At 34.6% G+C, this 23,696-nt stretch overlaps 1 pseudogene; it reads right to left on the reverse strand.

The window, feature by feature from the left end:
- Positions 1 to 17,569: 17,569 nt before the first annotated feature.
- Positions 17,570 to 23,696, reverse strand: part of LOC108588723 (large ribosomal subunit protein uL30 pseudogene) — a 131,923-nt pseudogene continuing 125,796 nt past the window's right edge.

Genomic DNA, 23,696 nt, shown 5'->3' on the forward strand with positions numbered 1-23,696 from the left:
CACAGACAATGGTGGTTTCACACAAAGAAAAAAAAATCAGCTCTGACCTCTGCAGCAACCAGTCTGTAACAATCGGTCCAAATGCTCAGGAATTGGTGGATAGCTGCCAGTTTCCTAAATTTTTCCCTCCAGCTTCCAATTTAGAACCAACAGAGAATGCTAATTATGCACCTTCGCCAATCAAATAGGCTGCTTTGCTTCCAGTTAGCCCACCTTTAGATTCCCCATGACAATCATTCCCAATGAGGGCATTCCTGAAGCCTTCTGGTTTTCCCATGTAAAGCTTTCTCACTGCCATGACTGCCTTTGATTCTTTGCCATATTGCAGGTGATGGTGGCCAACTCCCTTGCTCCAGCAAGCTCTGACTGAATAGCCTGTATTTCTTTTCATTTGAGAAGTCTTAGCTTATTTTTATAACTATTAAGGAAACTTGCAGCAACCTTTACACTAGATGAAACTATTAATGTCAAACCTTCATTTACTTCCTAGTCTTCCAGACAATGTTACCAAAGAATGTCCCCTTTGTTGTGAAATCTTGTAGATACTGTTAAATTAGTAGAATCCTCTTATTTTCTTCCCCTGTCCCCCTTAGTTTTGCAGTATCTCACTGGTCCCCTATGCCACAGAAACCATCTCTATCAGATGATGCAGTATATCTCAACCCACACTATTACTATTTATGAGATTCTCATTCAACCCATCCTATTATTATTTATGAGATTCTTTTGCTGTTTATATCTCACAACATTAGCAAAAATGCACGGATCTTAACCTGACTTCTTTTTTCCTTCCAGGATGAAGGACAACCACATATTTAGCTGATAGTGATTCAGATTTTCATCTTGTTCAAAACTGACTTAAATGGCATAACTTTAACCCTGATCTTTCATTACCTGCTGATAGTTTCCACCTAGAATAGAGAAAATTAATCTTGTCTTGGATACTCTATTATCTCTGAAGACTCAACCTGTGTAGGTAGCTGAATCAATTTTTGTAATTGGAACTCACAACCCAGCCTGAGGCAAAGAGTGAAGAGTGTGTGTGAGAGAACATTTATATAGATAGTAGACAAGCACTAGGAATTGTACGTGATGTGTAGGTCTCTTAGCTTCATTTTCAACTCTAACCTGCAAGAATAAAAATTAAGAAGAAAGTTGATATTTTATATAACTTCTTGAGAATTATGTGTTAAGTTAAACATATCTTCTCCAATGAAATAGAAATGAAATCTAAATTCTCATGCATATTGCTTTGCAAAAAAATGCTTCTCTTCAGAGAAAGCAGCCCAAGTAAACAAAATACTCCCTCACCTGTAAATATTTATTTCTCTTTATGAAAAATTACTTGTAAAATAATTTTAACTAGGTATTGAGATTTGACAGTTCAATGATGGCCACTTGGTGGCTCCTAAATCCATAAAAATAACATTAGCAATCACACTGTGTGGATATACCTTAAATACTAAAGTTAAATCAGAATTAGTGTTACTAAGATGTCAGTGGGTGAGTTTGTCTAGAGAAGAGCAAGGGTGACTTATCTGTAAATTCTATAACCACCACATCTCTGATTAATCTGGAAAAGTGGGACAAAACTTTCAACCACTATCACAGGCTCTTAAAACCCTTATAAATAGACATTGTACAACTATCTTAGTCCCAAGGAAAGCAGCATGTCCTGAGGATTGTTTGTGAATGTCCCCGGTGGAGCAAAGCCTGGGTATAAAATATTGTTGGTGTGTTTTCCCCACCTGGGATATTCTGTCAAGTGAAGGAAGGAAAGGATAATTTTACAAGGATAAGTTTTTGACGATTTTGCATGGTTGTCTTTTATGTGTGATTATATTTATAATCTACAAAGTATAGAAAAAATAGGGATATTAAGTTGTTTGATGAAAATAAATAATCTGAATTTTCAGAATGACTTCATCTACCTTGTTCTCTATTGCTTCTTTTAGTGTTAGTAGCCACGTGACCCTCAGCTTTAAATCTTACAGGCTTTTTCTTGTGAAGCGGCAACTGTGAGAACCACGAACTTGGATCTAGTTACTCCATTCACCATTTTCTTGTTGTTGTTATTTTTCTTTTCAAGACAGGGTCTCACTCTGTTGCCCAGGCTGATGTATAGTGGCATAATCATGGCTCATTACAGCCTTGAGTTCCTAGTCTCAAGCAATCCTCCCACCTCAGCATTGAGTAGCTGGAACTACAGGCATGCACCACCACACATGACCATTCTCTTTTTGTGTGTATGTGTGTGTGTGTGTATTTATGTTTTATATATATATGTTTTTATTTCAGTAGAGAACAAGTTCTTCATTGTGGTGTTCAGTTTATAAAATACCAGCCAGAGGCCAGGCACAGTGGCTCACAGCTGTAATCCAAGTACTTTGAGGGACAGAGGCAGGTGGATCACTTGAGGCTAGGAGTTCAAGACCAGCCTGGCCAACATGGTGAAATCCTGTTTCTACTAAAAATACAAAATATTAGCTGGGCATGGTAGACCCTGCCTGTAGTACCAGCTACTTGGGAGACTGAGGCATGAGAATCACTTGAACCTAAAAGTGAGGTTGCAGTGAGCGGAGACCTTGCCACTGCACGCCAGCCTGGATGACAGAGCAAGACTCTCTCAATAAAATAAAAATAAAAATACAGACAGATATCGATTTAACTATTAGCTATTGTTTAGTGTAATCAGCTACATACCTATCATATAATTAAAATTCAGTATTGAGATGGTTGTCATAGGGACACTTCAAAGAAAAGTAAGTTTATTTTAAAAGTGAATTGAGAGATTCTGCCTTACAGAAAACAAACCAATTTGGTTAATTTGCCATTTAGGCTTCTAATTTTAATCTGAGGTCTGCTAACCCTGGAGACTACAGAAAGACTTTGTGAAGAGTACTGTGGCCAGGCAAATTCTTTTAAGGAACAGGTTTCCAGCTGTCAAATTTGAATGCCTCTTTCATAAATTCTTGCTGTTCCTCTTTTATTTCATCCTTTTCAAAAGAATTCCTCTCCAAACTGTTTCTTTTTCTTAAAAGAGAAAAAATATTTCTTCACTTTGAACTTTACTTTGGTGTTTTGTTCCTAGGTGTTGAAATTTCCAGGATGCAAAATGAGGGGGCAATTCAAAACATTCATCTCCATTTCTCAAAAGTACATCACCCTGATGACTGGGTAACAAAATCCTGCTAACGATTTTTGTTTTGGTTTAGATTTTTAATTACTTTCAAAAATTTGAAGAAATGCCTAGTTGAATTGTCAGTGGACACCCGATTATAAATCAGTTTTTCTGGCAAATCACTCTGCAATTTTTGTCAAAATTCTTCAAAGGGGTTCAAAGAATCAAATGTCATTGTTATAATAAAGCCTTTCAATCCTATTTACTTATTTCTGAGAAGATGTCTCAGTGCTTAGATCTTATAAAAATAATGATATAGGAATAATAATGATGTGGAACCTGCCACCTTCTAGCAATAAGCAAGATTCATTTCTAAAGACATGAATTTATAAGTAAAACATTAGGCGATAAATTTCAAAAAAATGTTCTTTTTAAATAATTGTATTTTAAAATCTGTTACATTTAGTTTTTAACTGAATTTTTAATCAAGAAAGAAATTCAAAGGAAAAAACAAAACTGTATAGCAACAAAAATTAAATATAAATTTACTTTTTTAAGTCCATATGATTAATAAATTACCTCTACCCACTAAAACAACATTCTGTTGAGAAAGTGAAAAAAAAAACAAATCAAAAAAATGAGATTTTTAAATGTAAAATTTCTGACTGTAAAAGAAGTCCTTCTTCCTACTTTTTCAAAATGAATAATAAATATTTTATTCAAAATGAATATAAATTAACTATGATTTCTAGATTTTTTAGAAATATTTAAAAGTATCATAGTAGTGGTTTTTAAAAATTTTATCATTTTTATTTTACTGGAAATTGCAACTATTTAAACCCATAATAAATATAATTTAGCTACCAAGATAAATATATGTAAAGGTATTATACATATTAAAGCTTACCTTAATGATACAGAAGAAAAAAATGTTTGAAAATGAGATCCCTATCTATGTGAGTGGGGGAAGTCTTTTCTGTATTACTAAAAGGTAGATACCCTTTCTGCCTTGTTCTTAGAGTAGTTTTGCCTAAAAAAAACATTGATATGGATTTATATGTATTTTTGTGTAAATCATTTCTTTGTTCCTTTAATATACACGTGAACTTCTTTAAAACTGAAATGAGCTTATTGCCGTAAGTCATAACACAGGAATGTTTCGTTCTCAAGTCCTTAGAGCCATCATTTTGAAATATAAACATCAAGAAATATAGCACCCCCACTCATTTCCCTGTTGTTGTGTGAGTTTTGCCTAGCCAACCTGATAGATATTTTATTTTTCCTCTGAATAAAGCAAATAACTAGTTCAGATGGCTACTCCAATTACCACATACGCTTAGGATGAAGTAAGAAAGAATGTATAGCAAATGGACTGTCGGGTCCTCTTATCAGTAAGACAAATTGTCATTAATCTTGAGAAGCACGTGTATTCCTCTCAAGGTGGCTCACACCTATAATCTCAGCACTTTGGAAGGCCAAGATTGGAAAAGTGCGTGAGACTCACTTAGCAAGACTCAGGACTCAGTCTCCACACACAAAAAAATGTTAAATGATTAGCTGGGTATGGTGGTGCATGCCTGTAGTCCCAGCTACTTAGAAGGCTTACGCGAGATGACTGCTTGAGGCGAGGAGGTCAAGGCTGCAGTGAGCCACGATCATGCAACTGTATTCAGGCCTGGGAAACAAAGTGAGACCCTAAAAACAGAGAGCAAAGAATGGGCAAGTAATGTATTATATCTTCTTGGCTATATAGAAAGGTGAGGTTTTCTTTGAAATCTCGTTAGTGGGTTGCCTGTCATACATATCACACTTTTGGGTAAATCTTTATTCAGCAATAAAACACCAATGAAATAGATATAAGTTTTTTTTTCCCCTCTTCTACATTTGAGAGAGGATTTTTGGATTTGGTAAGAGAGTTTATTCTTCGCATTTCCCCCAATACTTCTGGAAGGTAGAGAGATCTTTGGAAATGAATACAATAATGTACAAGTATATTCTGAAAGAAGATAGGGAAATGACTGTCTCATTACAGCTTGTGGAAAGATTTGATTTATTTGAAACTTACAAAAGAACACCCTGAAAGTGAAAGTTTGAAAAGGATACTTTTAAGCTTCCTAATCTCAGTCTCTGAACGTCTAAGAAATTAAAATCCTTCTTATAGAAATAGAGAGAAATAGTAATTTACTTTGCTAAAGCCCTGGAATGTAGAGATCTTCCCACCACCATTATCGCAAATCTGCATATGCTACCTGAGATGCAAATTAATGTGTATGGCAGATAGACGGTGCAGCATGCTTTGGGTTCCTTGAAGGAAGTAATACATTTTTATAAATTTAGATCATTTCACAAGAATGACACTCTAACAAACAGGTCTAATATGTCTTTAGAGAAGTCCCTTGGATTTAGATAGAGCATACTGTCAGTAAATATGAGACCTAGATGTTATCACAACCACTGGAGAGTTAAAAAATAATCATTGAGGACAATTTCCTTGGTTAAATGTCGAAATACTTCATAGAAAGGTTTTCAACAAATAAGCTAAAGAGCAGTAAAGGTCAGATCCCTGAATAGCCAGAAGTTTGGTGAAAATATCCATGTGCTTACACATAGATTAGACTAGGCTTTGCAGAGAAGATGCATATCAGTACCCAAGCAAACATCCTTCTATCACCTCATGTAAGGGATACTGAGATGAAAGTCTTTATTATTAGTATTATTACTGTAAACAGGGAGTACACATTGGAGAAAAAACATAGCAGGATAATTGATTGTGTCAATAACCATGACTGTTTCCCCCAGCTCCAGTGAATGAGTGGTGATATTTGCCAAAGAATGAGAAGTGATATTACCTCCTTCCAGAAGAGTGGTCAGGGATTTGTGTCCTAGAAATGGGAGTCTAATTTTTCCTATTAAGGGAAAATCCAAAAGCTTTTACAAGCAATCAGGATTATGTAGCTTTGGAGATAGCTTTGGGATGCATGCAATCTTACAAGGCTGAAAAAGAAGATAAGCTTGATATAGGGCATAAAGGGTCAGGTAGTCACAGAGAAGCGTGGGTCTTTTCTCACTGCTCCACTTAGCACCGCAAAGGCAGCAATATATCAGGAAAATTTGCCTATAGAACCTTTTCAATGGGGCTCTAAGGGTGCTACAAAGAAATCTGACTGTGGTAATAACTGTGCGTATGCCTTGAATTCTGAATCTGTTTTCTTTTGAATAGCTCAGAAAGATTGCATGGTGGCCATTGTAGGGATGGTGACATTAGGTTAAAAGGGCTTTCTCCATTTGCCTGAATTTCAAAACTTCTGAGATATTTTACAATATTAGGGAAGACAAGTGAACTTTAAAATAACAGATCGAATTTCTTCCAAATATAATTCAGGTAGGGGGAGAACCACATGTAATTTCATTTAACATAATAAGCAAACATGGCATATTTTGGATTAAGAAACTTCATAACTCTTAATAATAGAGTTGCCAGCTTTTCAGTAGCAGACCTACTCAGTATTGATGGCTGCATATGCATCTACTTTGCCAATATTGGTAATCAATAATTACAAAGCCTGACAAATGATGAGAGCCTCTAACTGGAGATGCAGGGGAAATATCTGAGTGTCATCACTGCAGATACCATCTTAGGGGATCTTTTTATGGAGGCCCTCCTCCCTTTTAAAGACCTCACTTGCTTTCATAAGTGGTTAAATAGGCTGTGGTTTTATTTTCAAGTGCCTTTTTGTCTGTAGTTCTGTATTTGATATTTCTTTTTTTTGAGATGGAGTCTCACTCTGTCGTCCAGACTGGAATACAGTGTCCCAGTGTCTGCTCACTACAACCTCAATCTCGTGGGTTCAAGCAATTCTCCTGACTCAGCCTCCCAAGAAGCTGGGATTACAGGGGCCCACCACCTGGCTAATTTTTCTATTTTATTAGTAGAGATGATATTTCACCATGTTGGCCAGGCTGGTCTCAAACTCCTGACCTCAGGTGATCACCTGAAACAGACTCTCAAAGTGCTGGGATACAGGCATAAGCCATGGCACTCGGCCCTGTATTTGATATTTCTAACAATTATCTCATTGACTAAGAATATTTGACATCAGCATGCTTTTCCTGTGTCTATTCTTATTTAATATAGCTGCTGGAAGGATGAATTGCTATTTTCAGGAAGTGACAAATTGGATATTGATTTATAAAACATATATCACTACATAATGTATAAAGAAAGCCAAGAGGCTCAGTACAGAGTGTGGACTTTGGATACAAGCAGTATCAGGGTTTGATCTTGATTGAACCATTTTCTTTAGATTATTTGACTAATTGCTATATAATTAAAACTTTGTAATTTTAAAATTACTATTAATTTATGAATATTAGGTGAAATAATTCATCAGTGTAAATATATTTTGGCAATAGGTTGTCAAAGTAATAGGACTTAATATTAAAATATAATGGTTTTAAAATTTGGATTATTTTACAATAGTAATAAATTGATAGAAAATAAATTCTTCCAAATTATAAGAAATAGCATAGTGAAATAGTTTGTGAAGGAACGGTACTAGCACTTCTTTTTGTATATGGCAAAATTTGGCTGTGATTATATATTGTATAATCAGGCTCCAGGCTTTTGTTGGTTGGTAAACTATTTATTACTAATTTGATTTTGGAAATCATTATTGATGCATTCAGAAAATGAATTTCCTCCAGGCTCAGACTTGGGAGGGTGCACGTTTCTATAAATTTATCCATCTTTTCTAGTTTTCCTAGTTTGTGTGCATAAAGGTGTTTGCAGCAGTTTCTGACGGTTATTTTTATTTCTATAGGGTCAGTGGTAATATTGGCTTCATCATTTCTAATTGTGTTTATTTGGATCACCTCTCTTTTCTTCCTTATTAATCTAGCTAGTGACCTATTTTATAATGTTTTTCAAAAACTACCTCCTGGATTCATTAATCCCTTGAATGGCTTTTCATTTCTCAATTTCCTTCAATCCAACTTTGAGTTTTGTTATTTCTTGTCTTCTGATAGTTTTGGGGTTGATTTGTCCTTGCTTCTTCAATTCTTTCATTTGTGAAGTTAGGTTGTTAATTTTAGAACTTTCTACATTTTTGATGTGAGCATCTAGTGCTATGAATTTCCCTCTTTACACTGCCTTAGCTGTGTCCCAGATATTCTGGTATATTTTACCTTTGTTATCTTTAGTTTCAAAGAACTTCTTGATTTCTGCTTTAATTTCATTATTTATCTAAACATCATTCAGAAGCATACTGTGTAATATCCATGTAATTGCATGGTTTTGAGGAATTTTCATAGTCTTGACTTCTATTTTTATTGTGCTGTGGTCTGGGAATATGTTTGGTATGATTTCTGTTCTTTTATATTTGTCAAAAATTGTTTTATATTAAATTATGTGGTCATTTTTAGAGTATGTGCCATGTGATGATGAGAAGAATGTATATTCTGTTGTTTTGGGGTGAAGAATTCTGTAAAGGTCTATCAGATCCATTTGGTCCAATGTTGAATTTAGGTCCTGAATGTCTTTGTCAATTTTCTGCCTTGATGATCTATCTAATGCTGTAAGTGGAGAGGTGAAGTCTCTCACTATTATTGCAGAGGAATCTGTGTCCTTTGCAGGTCTCTAAGAACTTGCTTTATGAATCTGGGTGCTTCTTCTTTCCTTTATTTCTTCCTTCTCTCCCACCTTTATTTCTCAATATGTCTTCCTCCTTCTCATAAGGCTTTAATCAGTTTGGCTGGCAAGGATGCTTACCTGGAGGCTCTGAGGAAAAATCTCCTAGGCTCATTCTTGTTGTTGGAAACATTGACTTTTTTCTCGTGTATTCCATGTAGTCTCTTACATCAAGATAGTCATATGAATCAAATCCTTCTCATATTTCTGAGCTCTGACTTCCCCTTCTGCCTTGTTTCTCTGACTTGGGTACCTCTGTATTCCTCTTTTGCTTTTAAGAGCTCATGTGTTTATATTGGGAATATCTGAACAAGTGAAGTTAATTTTCCTATTTTAATGTCATCTGCAAAGTTTTTTTTCTTTGTTGTTGTTGTTTCTTTATTTGGCCATCCACAGGTTTAATAAGAGTGAGTGAATATCATAGGGGTCAATAGTATGCCTACAGCAGCCGCTGAGACATTATGCTTCATGCTTGAGTAATCCTTAACCCTGCTGGAATGGCTCAACTCTGTTACCCAATCTTCCCCATAAAAATATACTCACCCTGCCAGCTACCACCACCAGGGGTAGGAACGCTGTTGCTGTCAGTCACTAGAGTCTTCATGCCTGTTTTTTCCTTTGGTCCTGCCTTTTTCCTTGACCTTGATGTGCTGAAGGAAGGAATGTTTTATTCCATTCATGCTTAGTTATTTTGCCACAAAGATCACAGTTATCACCAGTAATATATACTATATACAGTATACATTGAGAACAACTGGCTTTGCAGAGGATGTCACTATCTAGTGAGACTATCTTTTGTGTAGTTGGGAAAAAATCTAATGTTTACAATGTCAGAGCCTACGCTGCATATTTACCAATAATCTCGCTACCATTTAGTGAATTAAGGATTCAAAATCAGATGAACCTTTATACAAAATCAGATCCTTCCTCTTACATTTGATAACATAATTTTTATTGCAGTATCATGATTTCAGAAATTGCTATTATATGTATATACTATATGTATATAATAGATTGTATCTTACGTTATGTATTTAATGAAAGCAATGGCCTAGCAGATGTAAGATATAAAATAAAACAAACATAGATAGTGAACAGATGAAACATTTATCAAGAGCAACTCTTATAAAAATATTTGTTTTACCTTGTTTTTTTCTTATTATAGTCATAGGTTGACAATCCTGCTGCTTATTTGTTTTATTCTGTAGCACTTTGCATTCAATTGTTTTTAAGCCAGTATGCTTTATTACTATACAATGACATCTTTGAAATTAGGAATTGGTCACCTTAAGTCAGGATATCTACCTTATAATCAGCACATTCATTGTATTTATCTGAATGCCTACAACTCCTAAGGCATTTTGTTCATCAACAAATATTTCTGAAAGTACAAGTTTTGTTGAGATATCCATTAGGTATCAAAATTAAATAGATAAAAATTATAGGTTTTACCTTCAAGGAACCCACGCATGCTTATTTATATTCAGACACTCTCATAATGATTTATGAAGTACAGTATGTGCATGATAGTCATGAGAAATAAAACTACAGTGTTCTTTATGCATGATGCCAGAGTGGTTTCCAATGGTGAGTTAGGTACTATATCTCCCCAGTTTAAGCCCTTTCAATGGCTTCTACCACTCATTGAAAACAATTATCCACGACCCTCGTTCATGGATGCATTATTCATTCAGGAAGCATTTCAAGCTCTGTTATGCCCCAAGAAATATTCCCAATGATAAACAAGATTAACAAATTCTTTTAACTTTCTAGAAGCTTATGGTACATGGGGCATAAATAGAAAACAAGCAAATTTCTGAATAAGAAAATAAACACACACACTTTGAAACATAATTAAATATAAATTTTACAAACCCAATAAATATATGAACATAGAAATTAATTTCTGTATCTTATACATACACAACAAATTAGTGTTAAGTACTCTGAAGAAAATTAAAAGTCCATACGTAAGAAAGTTGAAAGAAGTTTTTAGTGTGGCTACTCTGGATTGGAAAATAGGGAAGATCATTCTGAGAAAGTGTCTTTTAAGCTAAGATGTGATCCCAATGTTCAAACTTCTAGTAGAATAACGTTTCATGTACATTGCATGGTTTCATATAATAAAGCAACATTCTTATCAGAAAATGGGCTTATTTTCATGACAGGAATCTATGAACATCAAGTTTTCCTTATAAGGCAGTGGCCATGGAGGCCAGTGGCCTGAGATAAAGGCAAAAATGTGTTTATGTCTTTGTTTATATAGTAATTCCTCTGGAATAAGAACTACATGCAAGCAAAGAGGTTGTGTTTTTCTCTCGCTGTTTCCTACAGTTAGGACAGACTAGATCACAGACTGTGATCTCTGTGATAAAATGACTAAGGTTGAACATTATAAAACATAAATAGACATGTGTTGACATAATAACTGAATAGATTATAGTTGTGCCGTTAAATTTGCCAACATATTAGGAAAAACAGAAAGAAAATGTTGGTGTTGGCTATGTTTTTGGGTAGTATTGAACACATAGTCCCTAAGAGACAAAATTCCATCTCATTAAACTCTGCCCAAAAGTAAACACAAAAACATAGTAAAATTAATAACAAAATTCGACAATTTACTAAAATCATGGGAAAAGTATATGTACTATTGAAATCGTAAGTAACCTTGTGGACAGTTGAAAGAAACTGTGATATAATAACTAGATAAATATTCAGAAAAGATGGGGGCCCATCTCTGATTTTCCTTTTCAGGAAGAGACAAGATAGCTACAATATCTAAGAAATATCTAGTTGTTATTCCATGTAGCCCTGTTTTTAGCAATCAATAAATATGACCTTAGCATTAAATACACCTTTACCCAAATAAAACTCTAAATTGCTAAATTTACATTATTTTTAAAAGTAGTACATTTTAATTTGGGGATTTTTATTAAGGCAGTATCCGAAACACATGGGAAAGCAATGTATTTGAATCTTATACAAACTAAGATTGCTCTTTTGGGAAATAAACACTTTTCTTGATGCCATCAAATAAAAATTTTTTAGAAAATAAATCAAAATTTTGTCATAGGCCCGATGAGGTGGCTCACGCCTGTAATCCCAGAACTTTGGGAGGTAGATCCCTTCAAGCCAGGAGTTTGAGACCAGCATGGCAAACATGGCAAAACCCATGTCTATTAAAAAAAAATTTTTTTAATTAGCCAGACATGGTGGTGAGCGCCTGTAATCCCAGTTATCCAGGAAGCTGAGGACCAAGAATTGCTTGTACCACGGAGGTGGAGGCTGTAGTGAACTGACATAGCGTGACTGCACTCTAGCCAAGGTGACAGAGTGAGACACCATCTCAAAGAAAAATTGTCACATCAACTTTGAAATTTCTAGTTATATGGATTAGATATTAAATTAAAATATTTTAAAATTACTTTCAAAATTTAACTGCATCTTATATCTTAATTAGCATTCAAAATTAATTCTTATGGATGAGTCTTTTAATTTAGTGCTTTCTATTTATGCATCTTATTTCTGCTATCCTGCTTCAGTTCTTACCTTAAAACTGTCCAAGTAAATTTATGGGGACATACATTGAAGGAAATTTAGTTTATTTCACTCAACCATTTTTTAAACACACTCTTTCTTACTTTTAGTTTTAACAAAAACAAAACCATAATATAATCTAGAACATCTTTTCTTATTTTACTTCACATTTATAATGTCTCTGGAAATTTGTAGTAAATGTCAAATGTTTCATTATATTTGTCCAAATACACAGAATCACATGGATGAAAAAACCCAAGAAATCAAATAGCATCTGGTGACATTCAGTAGTCATAATTTAGTGCATTTTCAGAAGCTACCTAAAGACTCAGAAGTTCATATTGGATGTTAGGTTATACAAAATGAAATCTTAGCTGTTAGTCTTCTTCATGAATACTAGTTCAGATGGTCCTCAAACTATGATTTTTTGATTTTATGATGGAATGAATATGATAAGCATTCAACAGAAATCATACTTCAATACAGTATTAAATAAATTACATGAGGTATTCAACTTTGAGATGATTTTGCTCAAGTTTAGGCTAATGTAAGTGTTCTGAGAATAGTTAAGATAGGCTTGGTAAACCTATGATGTTCAGTAGGTTAGGGGTATTAAATACATTTTTGACTTCTCATATTTTTAATTTATTAATGTGTTTATCAGGACATAACTTTGTTGTAAGTTAAGGAGCATCTGTATGAGAATGCAGGCAATGATGAAGGTAATTACCCAAATGGATATTTAGAGAAGCTTTAATTTATGTCAAATTCCCTTTCCAAAGCATAGAGAATTACAACCTGCTTAAGAATTTACAGTCTGCATAAAAGAGCTTTATATTTACATTATTTTATTTTAATAAAATGATTAAATAAAGGCCATACATAAAAAGACTATGATAAATATCAAACCTAAAAAGAGAAGTAGTAGCTAATTCATTACAATTTGAAAGTGCAAACAATTTTTTTTTTTTTTTACCTTTTTTTTAGGTTCTGGGGTACATGTGCAGGTCATGCAGGGTTGTTGCATAGGTGCATACATGACCAGGTGGTTTGCCGCCTCTATTCCCCCTTTGACTATATCCAGTCTTTCTCCCCATGTTATCCCTCCCCACCCTCAGCTGTCCTTCCCTTAGCCCCACCCCCAATTGCCCCCAGTGTGTGATGCTCCTCTCTCTGAGTCCACGTGTTCTCATTGTTCAACATCCGCCTATGAGTGAGAACAGGTGGTGGTGAAACCATTTTTCAAAACGTCACTGCTCCTACACACAGGAAAATAAAAAACAGATTAACTTTTTAAGATTCCTGATATTTTTAGGCACCTATATTCAGTTAATAATAAGTATGCACATTGTTTCTGAAGATGTATTTCCAAAATGTGTTCAGAGTCACAATACCTCAAAGATTTAATTTGGCATATATTTATATGGGTCCCTTTAAAATTTAATTTAATGAAGATTCTAAAGTAAACTTTAAACAATTGATTATCATTCATAGTGATTAAGTTATTTCTAATGATAATTACATACATTATCATTAGATAATCTGTTAGATTCATGTAAATAGATAATACTTTAAAATATCTGGTCCTATGAGACTTCAGAACAATGCTTTGAAGTAGACAGGGACAACATGCTCCAAATTAGTCAATATGAAAGAAAAAAGCCAGGAATAGAAGTCAAATTCTAGTCCATTGTTCTTTCTGTTTTTTTTTTTTTTTTTTTTTTTTTTTTAGTGTCTAATTGCCTGTTTTGTTTCTGAGGACACGTTAGTCATATGTCCCCTTGGGCTTCAAGGGAGTCCATATAGCTGATGTACACCTGAACATCTGTAGAAATTGTTGGATACCAAAATATATGTAAATTGCTCAGAATTTTCTAAGTGTGTATTTCTTTTCAGTCTTGCTTCCTCTCACCTTGGTTTTTTTGGAAAAAATGTTATGCTCCAAATGTTTGTGTCTTCCCAAAATTCATATGTTGAACTTCTAATCCCTAAGGTAATGATCTTAGGAGACAGGGCCTTTGTAAGGTAATTAGTTCATGGGATTGGGTCCTGGGATGAGAGTCCTTATTAAATAGGTGCAAGGGAATACACTTGCCTATCCCATCATGTGAGGACATAGCAGAAAGGGGCCGTCTGTGAACCAGGAAATAGTCTTCACTAGACACCAAATCTGCTGGTGCCTTGATATTGGATTTTCTGCCTACAGAACTGTGAGAAGTAAATTTCTGTGTTTATAAGCTACCCAGGTGATGGTATTTTTGTTATCGCACTCTAAGACCATAACTTTGACAATTTCAGCAAAATTACAGTTGAAGTATAAATTTAAAAAAAATTAAAGTTGGACTAAATAAGTACATTTATATAATTTTTAAGAAAACTAGAGAGGAGAAAAGAAAGTGGCCTGCATCAAAAAGGTGCTTTCTAGGATGGACAAGGTACACATACATAAAGAATGAATTGTAGTTTTTTAAAAGGGAGAAGGAAATGAAAAAGAGAAAAATAAAAAACACTGGGTCAGTTTTTATGACAGAATTTTCAGAGTTTCATAGATTTAAGAAAAAATAAAGTCAGAGTTGTAATTAAAGAAAAAATCAGATGAATCTCCAAGCCAGTATTAAACTGGTAGACTCGCCAGGGTATGAGCTTGAGTGTGGTCACTCACTTGGCAAGGGCTGAATAAAAGATAAAATAAATAAACAGACAAATAAAATCTGGACATTGGATTAAGACATTTATATTTACATCAACAGAGGATGCTTTCTTAAAAGGCTCAAGGCAGACAAGAGCATGAAACAATATACATTTAGTAATAAGGCTGTAAGTGCCATAGATGGTGTGGTAGGAAGAATAATGGCCGCCTCCCAAAGATGTCTGTATTGTAGTCTCAGGAACCTCTGAATATTCTGGGTTATATTGTAAAGGGGAATAAGGAGTAAGGTGAATGTTTGCTAATCAACTAACTTTGAGATGGAAAGATTATTCTGGATTTTCTGGATGGGCTCAATGTAATCATAAGCGTCCCTATATGTGGAAAAAGGAGAGAAAAAGAAACAGGCAGAGAGATTTAGGGATTCTGCTCTGCTGGTTTTGAAGACACAGGAAGGTGCAATAGGCCAAGGACTCCAGGCAGCCTCTAATAGCTGGAAAACATAAGAAAATGGATTTTTCAACAGGCACAGAGAGAATTTAGTCTTGCATATACTCTGATTTTTAGCTTAGAAAGATGCATTTGAGTTTCCTAATGCCAAAACTGGAAGACAGTAAATTTGTATTGCTTTTTAGCAACAAATGTTGTGGTGATTTCTTAAAACAGTAATATGAACTATTAGAAAATTGAGGACCAAGTTTGTATTTATTCATGTGAAAAACTTTATGAAGTAAAGAAGTTCTACTTGTTTGGTTATAATTTTTTTCTTTTCTTTGTTATTGAAATGCTATATTAGTTTTCTATTGCAAGAAATTGGCTTACATATTTGTGAGGGATGGTGAGTCAAGAATTTTTAGTGCAGGCCTTCAGGAAGGATAGACTAGAACTCTTGGGCATGAGTTGAAGCTGATGTCTACAGATTATATTTCTCCTTAATTAGGAAAGCCTCAGATTTGCTGTTGAGATCCTTCAACTGAAACAAGACCTCTGGTAGTTACGACAATTTTTCTTATTTAAAGTCAATTGATTATTCATTTTAATCATATCCAAAAATTATGTTCATAGAAATAACTCAACTACTGTTTAGTTGAACAAGTGGGAAAGGTAGCTTAGTCATGTTAACACATCAAAGGACGAATATCTCTGGGAACCAAGATTTTGAATTTAAGGGAATAAGGTAGATAAAAATAAATTGAAATGAGCACAGAGGTGAATGTAATTAGCTATTAATTGAAATGTAATGTAGATGAATGTAATTTGCCATTAATTGAAATAGCAAATAACGTTTCAATCTTGGCTTTATAATGTAGAATGTAAGAGATGTGCCTACTGAAGGGGGAATGTGTGCAAAGGGAAGTGTGTGCACAGATTTCTGGTGACATAAAGCCTAAGGCTCACCATTTATAAACTCAAATTTTCCTTCTATAAAAACTGCATTGAAAGAAGCTAAAAAGTGAGGGTGCCACCTGAAAACATCAGAGTCTAAGTACTTATTTTTTATATGTGTAAACCATGGACCATTTCCAAATCTTATTTGAGTGTAACCAAATGATCCTTAAATTGGAAAGATGAAACTTCATGACCTGAGAGCAGAGAAGTCACAATAGTCATAAACTAACAAGTTTCAAAAAGACTATTTAATGGGACATTAAAAACCTATACTTGAAGATCATAGATTTTAAGCAGAAAAAAAAAAGCATATGATGCATAAAGGTCTTGTAACTTTTTTCTGAGGATTAAACACTGAAGATCAATTTAAGCACCCCTATGTTGGGAGCAGCAAAACCTAAAGGATCTTTTTGCTGCCTGAGATGTGAAAGTTTAAGATATGTAGCATGTGTTTCTGCTGATTAGACACTGATTTTCTATTCAGAAGCCTTGAATCTCAACAATGGTCAAACTTGGTGGATCCTAGAGTGTTTTGGGGATGATAAATAAGGACCAGTTTTTCTTCTTGGCCTTTACTCTCATCATTACTGTAAATATTAAAGAAATGTCTAGTGCAAAGTAAAAAGAAACGTCTAGTGCAAATAAGTAGACTAGGTTCTTTTTTTCCTTTTTTTTTTTGAGATGGAGTTTCATTATCATTGCCCAGGCTGGAGTGCAGTGGTGCGATCTCGGCTCACTGCAAACTCTGCCTCCTTGGTTCAAATAATTCTCCTGCCTCAGCATCCCAAGTAGCTGGAATTATAGGCACATGCCTCCATGCCCAGCTGAATAAATTGGATTTTCATTGTCTTAAAAAAATATATATAAAAGTAGGCTTGACCTAAGTCTGAATCAGCTTTCATGAAAAAAAAAAAATGCAGGAATGTATATTGCTTTTCTTTAAGTAAGTTGAAGCACGATGTCTGAATTATTTATTTTGATTGTGTAATTCTGTCTTGTATCTGGATGGAAATTGGTAAAAGAAAAAAAGAAAATGAAAAAGAAAAAAGCCAAGATAAAACACATATTTATCTATTATAGTTATGGTATTATACTACAATATCTCTAATTTTTCTTTTCTCTTTTTCAGTTTGAGAGGAGGTACTGTTTATTAACTGACCAGCTTAGAAAAATAATCACAGTAGACATCTTAGTTTATTCTTCTAATAAGACTGTTGATCTGATCCTCCCTGTTGCCAGCATCTCCACCTTCTACACAATAGGTGGTCCTTTTCTTCATTCTGCCTCGTGGAGAAGATAATTTCAAGGGCCACAGGAAGTTATTTGCCTTTTTGAAGCGATATCCAGCAGTATAGATCTTATGAATCAGATCCTCCATGCAGATGATTCCATGTTTACCAAGAGATGGAGCAATCAAAGCCTCGTCTGTCAAAGCAATTCTCTTCTTTTTGATTTTGCCATAACCTCGTTTGTAGATTATTAATTCATTTCCTGACTTCAGATTTGGCTACCCCCATGCAATATATAGCTCTGCAATCCTCAGCATGTTAATTAAAGCTTCGTTGAGCTTCACAAAGGTTCCATTGAAGATTCGACAAAGGCAAAGAAGCTACAACACCTTTGGGACTTTTGGGCTCACACCATTGGTACCCCTGATCCTGATGACAAACGCCAATTTGGGTTCTGCAGGTACATAGAAGTTGCCAGCTTTCCTTGCCATCCTTGCCATTCGAATTTTAGTTCTGTACATCTGCCTATATTCCTTGTGATAGTGCTTTGCTTTTTCATAGATAGGCTTCCTCCTTACCTTTCGAAGCATCTGTTGGGCAGACTTCTTCCTCAGGCACCTGATCTTCAGCTCTGAGAAATTCCTTCACTTTTTCTTAAGGGTTTCTGGCACAATAGGAATCCTCCTCCTCCTCCTCCTCCTCCCCCTCCTCCTCCTCCTCCTCCCCCTCCTCCTCCTCCTCCCCCTCCTCCTCCTCCTCCTCCTCCTCCTCCTCGTCCTCCTCCTCGTCCTCCTCCTCCTCCTCCTCCTCCTCCTCCTCCTCCTCCTCCTCCTCCACGCTCCATGGTTCTGGTTTGAAAAAGAGCCTTTTTTTCTTCGAAAAAATCATTGGGACCACTCAAAGAAAGTATACCTCCTTGTGAAAACTCATCAAATGTCTGTGCACATACAGATCTGATGTTAAACTACTGAGTTTCCAAATCTCTAAGGTCTTACCTGAAGAAGATTTAGGATATGTCCCTTAATAATATAGGGTGAGATTATTTAAACTTATCTATATGCATTCTCCAATTTCAACTCTTTTGAGGGTCTAACTGAATTCACTTCTCTTTGGGGTTTGACTTAAGCTAATCTCAGGTAAACAGAAGTTGGGAGAAAGGCAGAAACTTCGAAAATAAAGCAAATGTCATAGAAGTAGCCAATTTCTTACAGGATAAAAGCCCAAGGGAAATATGCGGTCAATCTTCAAAGCAAAGTGTTTAATTTTCTTACACACTTCTTCTATGACACTCTGTTGAGAGACTGTTTTTCATCTCATCTAGTCCATGCTCTGGATGGTAATCTTATCCTCACCCTCATGTACAGTAGACTTGCTGAAAGCTGAACAAGATAATGAAAAGCTAAGTATGTCGATTGTGAAGAAATTAAGGTGAAGGTACTATAGTTTAAAAGGCTATTGGGTTTGGAAGAGCAGAAAAAATAGTAAACCATTCAAAGAGGGTGAGTTCTCTTCTAATCAGGAGAGAAATATTTAGATAAGAGTAGCTGTTAGAGTTGTGTGCCTGTTTATGAATTTTGGCATGAGATAAGAAAGTCATAATTCACCTATAATTATTTGAATCTTGTGGAATCTGGGTGTTTAGGAATGTATAACTTAATTGTGGCAGAAAAGATTCTTATTATTATCACTTGGATAAAGACAGGAAAGAGTTTGAATTCTAATGCTGGTGTATTTTTTGTTTGTGATTCTCAAAATAACACAAGTCTTCAACCTAGCTCTACAAGCTAGTATTTATATCTCTACCATAAAGGTTATGATTCTTTCCCAAATGACTACTTTAATTTATTTAAGATTGTTTCTAAATAGAATTTATCCATTAAAATACAAAGGAAAATTCAATGGATATCTAGATCCTCATGGTATGAATTTATATACAAATTTTACAAATGAGAAACCAGATATCTGATTTAACTGGTTTTAGTAAATTATAGAGCAGAAGCAGTCTAGTTAAAATATTAGGGATCCTATCAATTATTTTTATAGGTTTAATTGATATCTACACTTTTAAATCCTTAACATGAAGCAACTTCGACTCATGCACTTCCAAAATAGATCAAGGTTTAAGAGAGTATTACTAATAGAACACATCATCTACAACTTGTCAGCAGTAGTCCAACAGCAGGAATCGAGGTGTAGGATGAGAAGAGACTAGTTTTGGAGGGCACTTGCAAAGGTTCCTAGTTTATAATCATCAAGAACTTAATAATCTTTATTCCCTCTCTGCATTCATTTTTAAATGGTGCCAAAATTCCCCTCAAAGTAGTAAACAGCATCCAAAAACCTAGCTTAGGTCCAGCAATACAAAGTAACATATAACAGTGATGCCAGCAAATCCATCCTTTCATTTGAAGATTGAGTGCCACCAGCCCTGTTTCCAGCACCTGTGGCAGATGGTCAGCAGTGGAGAAACTGTCCCAGTCAGCATATCTCCATCTTTAAATCCCCATATACAAGTCACAGATGGCAGTGGGAATGCCACCTGGAGCATCTGAGCTCTGAAAACAGACCGCGGTCGACCTGAGACATGCTATTAAAAATATGCCTGCCTTGTTTGTAAGAGAGCCAAATCAAAGTCTTGCCTGGGATCATCAGAAAACGGAACAAAAATAGTGTAAAGTTTAAAAATGTACATTTATAGAGTGAGGTACTCTATGCATATGACATATTTAAATTTCTATTCCAACATACGTAAAAATCACCATGAGTATGAGAAAAAAAAAAGCAAATGTTTAAATATCTCCTTTTTCTCTTGGAATCTAATAGCTCAAATTTTTACAGGCAAAAAGGGGAAATAAAAATTGTATTACACTACCCTCTTCCAAAAATGTCTATTATTATTGTAATTATTATTAATGGGAAGTCACACAGGATGAAACTGTCCCAGAAGCATGTTTTATATGGTTTTCCAACAATGATTAGAATTGGCTACCAGCATTTAAAAGTCAGCAAATATCCTCCTAAAAATCCATTTTCAGAAACTGTGTCCCATTCCATACTAACCAGCCAGTTGGCTGGCCCTGACCCCAGTGGAGATCCATTCCCTAGCTTGCCACAGCATCAGACCTTTCCTGTTTCCTTACACCTGGGCAATCACTAGGAGTGATTGTTGCTATATGATGTGATTCAATTTTCTCTTAGAAAACTCTCTTTTTCTGAATGTACAGCTATTCATATACATAAAAGAGAATGAGATTCTGTCATTTGCAAGAACATGGATGAAACTGGAGGTAATTACGTTAAGTGAAATAAGGCAGGCAGAGAAAGACAAACATTATATGTTCTCATTTACTTGTGGGATCTAAAAAATCAAAACAATTGAACTCATCAAGAATAGTAAGTAGAAGGATGGTGACCAGAGGCTAGGAAGGGAAGTGGGGAGTTTGGGTGTGGGAGTGCGGGGGTAGGGAATGGTTAATGAATTCAAAAATAAATAGAAAGAATGAATAAGACTTAGTATTTGATAGCACAACAGGGGGACTATAGTATTAATAATTTTATTGTACACTTTAAAATAACTAAAAGAGTATAATCGAATTGTATATAACACAAAGGACCGATTGCCGAAGGAATGAATACCCAATTACCCCTGATGTGGTTATTATTCATTGCACACCTGTACCAAAATATCTCATGCACCCCATAAATATATACATCTACTATGTTCTCACAAAATAAAAAATAAAAAAATACAGTAAACTATAAAAAAGAGTTTGCATAATTATTCATTTTATTCATTAATTCTTAGAAGTGGTAAATTTTGATTAAGAATATGTATATTATAGTTTCCTTTCAATCACCACACTGTTGTGTAAGTAAGTTGTAACAGCTTTCAATCTCATCAAGAGAAAATGAAGAATAATGTAAATTCTTTATTTGGGATAGATTTAATATTTATTTTCTTTTTTTCTTATAAAATACATGATAAATACGTGCAGTATGTCAAAACATTTTGTGTAATACTACACTCAAACACATATTTAAATACATTTTTACAAAGACATTTTGTGTATTATATGGCACAGTTAATAGTTCTTACAGTGGTTGTTTTAGGTGTCCTTAAAGGGAATTTGCTATGAGGTGGATTCAAAAGGTAGAACAAAAAAGTGAATAACATATAGCTGTCACTTTTAAAGCACAGATATAAAAAGAAAGACTAATGCATTAAAGTTTATAACTTTCTTTCAACATCAAAGTACTTGTAAAAAACAAAAGTGTCAAAACATAAGAAAATATGACTAAGGTTTTCTACAGCCTACCCATTGACAAGAAAAGCATAAACTACAAAAAGATAAGCAAGTAACATTTTACAACAGAGAAATATAATTGATTACCATTTAATAGTACTCAGTGAAGACAATGAGCTGTATCTGACCTATGAAATCAATAAATACATCACAATTATAATGCTAAATGCTGGTGAATTAAGCAATACAACACTTTATGAAGTACAAATGTTTATAAAGCAGTGGTTTCTAATCTTTTTGGCATCAGAGATCAGTTTTGTGGAAGACAATTTTTTCATAGACAGGGTAGATAGGGTATGATTTGGGGATGAAAGGTTTCCACCTGAGATCATCACACACTAGTTAGATTCTGACAAGGAGTGTGCAACCTAGATCCCTCCCATGCACAGTTCATAATAAGTTCACATTCCTATGAGAATCAAATGCTGCCACTCATGTGACAGGGGAACCCATGTGATAATGCTAGCTCACTGGCCACTCACCTCATGCTGTGCCACCTGGTTCCTAGCACTGCAAATACAAGTAGTTCATGGCTTGATGGGGTGGGAGTTGCTGTTCTAAAGTATTCATCAAAGGTAATTTGGCAAAAACATACAAGTATTAAACAATGAGTATATCCTTTAACCCTTTCCCCATTTGTCCTGAGAATACTCGCTGGCGGTACTTGTGTTTGCAGCGATTGTCCTAAGTTTGCCACTAAATGTCTCTTTTATTATTATTTTGTCATCTCTCCAGTCTATCAGCTTTGGAAACAAAAATCATCATTCTGTTTATAGCGTTCTGTTTTTAGTACTGGCATTTCCAGTTACAAAATATAGTACTTCTTGACTGTTGAAAATGTCAAATCCTAGAAATTTCCAGCATTTCTACTCATGTTGTTCTCAAACAGTTGTTGGCTGGAGATTCTTTGGATGAATCTTATTTTTTCCACAGACAGTTCTGATAACTGAGATGATTTTGATGTTCTATTTAGAAGTAACTCCAAGAACAGTTTTCATACTTTATTTTCACAATGAAAATTGATCAGATTTGCTTCAGCCTCAAAGAGCATTTTTATGTAAAATTAAATGAATGCTGACAGCAAGCTGAACTTTCCTAAGTGCGAAAAAGGTTAATTATATTTGTAGAAATGTATTTCAAAAAAATTCTCAAATACCAAGATATGTTTGTGATTTTATTGGAAAATGGGATTTATATTTTATTATGAGCCTCTAATATATATACTTGTTCATAAAATGATAGAAACACATTGAATGGAATGTTACTAAAGCTGCACATTTATTCTGGAAAATATAATAACAAACACATAGTTCTTTAGGTTACATTAAAAATAAAATATATGCTTAGAAAAAATTGTCTAGGTGGAAATATACAGAAATATTAACAATTGTCTTGTGTTAGAAGAAATACTCATACTGTTTTGCATTTCTAAAATACCTGTAATTAACAGGGAAAAATAAATAAGACAAAGTTTATAGTTGACAGATGTTGTTTCCCACTGATTGTTTTTTGTTTCCTATTCCAATAAATAGGCTCTGAAGAAATGTAAAACCTTCAATGATGTATTTTAGTGAGACACAAGGATTTTCTTTTTTTCTTTGCTTGCCTGCTTGTCATTACCCTTTATGGATAATGGTAAGAAGCTACTGGTGAAGAATTGCTGGCATTAAGTTTCTATGAGCTATTGCGAGCTTGGTATGTCACACGTTTGAGGCATCCTTTTTTTTGTTTAATTTTCAGTATAAGTCACTTTTATTTCTTCATTACGCCATTTTAAGGCATA

This window comes from Callithrix jacchus, chromosome 2 (genome assembly GCF_049354715.1).
Source record: "Callithrix jacchus isolate 240 chromosome 2, calJac240_pri, whole genome shotgun sequence".
Classification (NCBI taxonomy): Eukaryota; Metazoa; Chordata; class Mammalia; order Primates; family Cebidae; genus Callithrix; species Callithrix jacchus.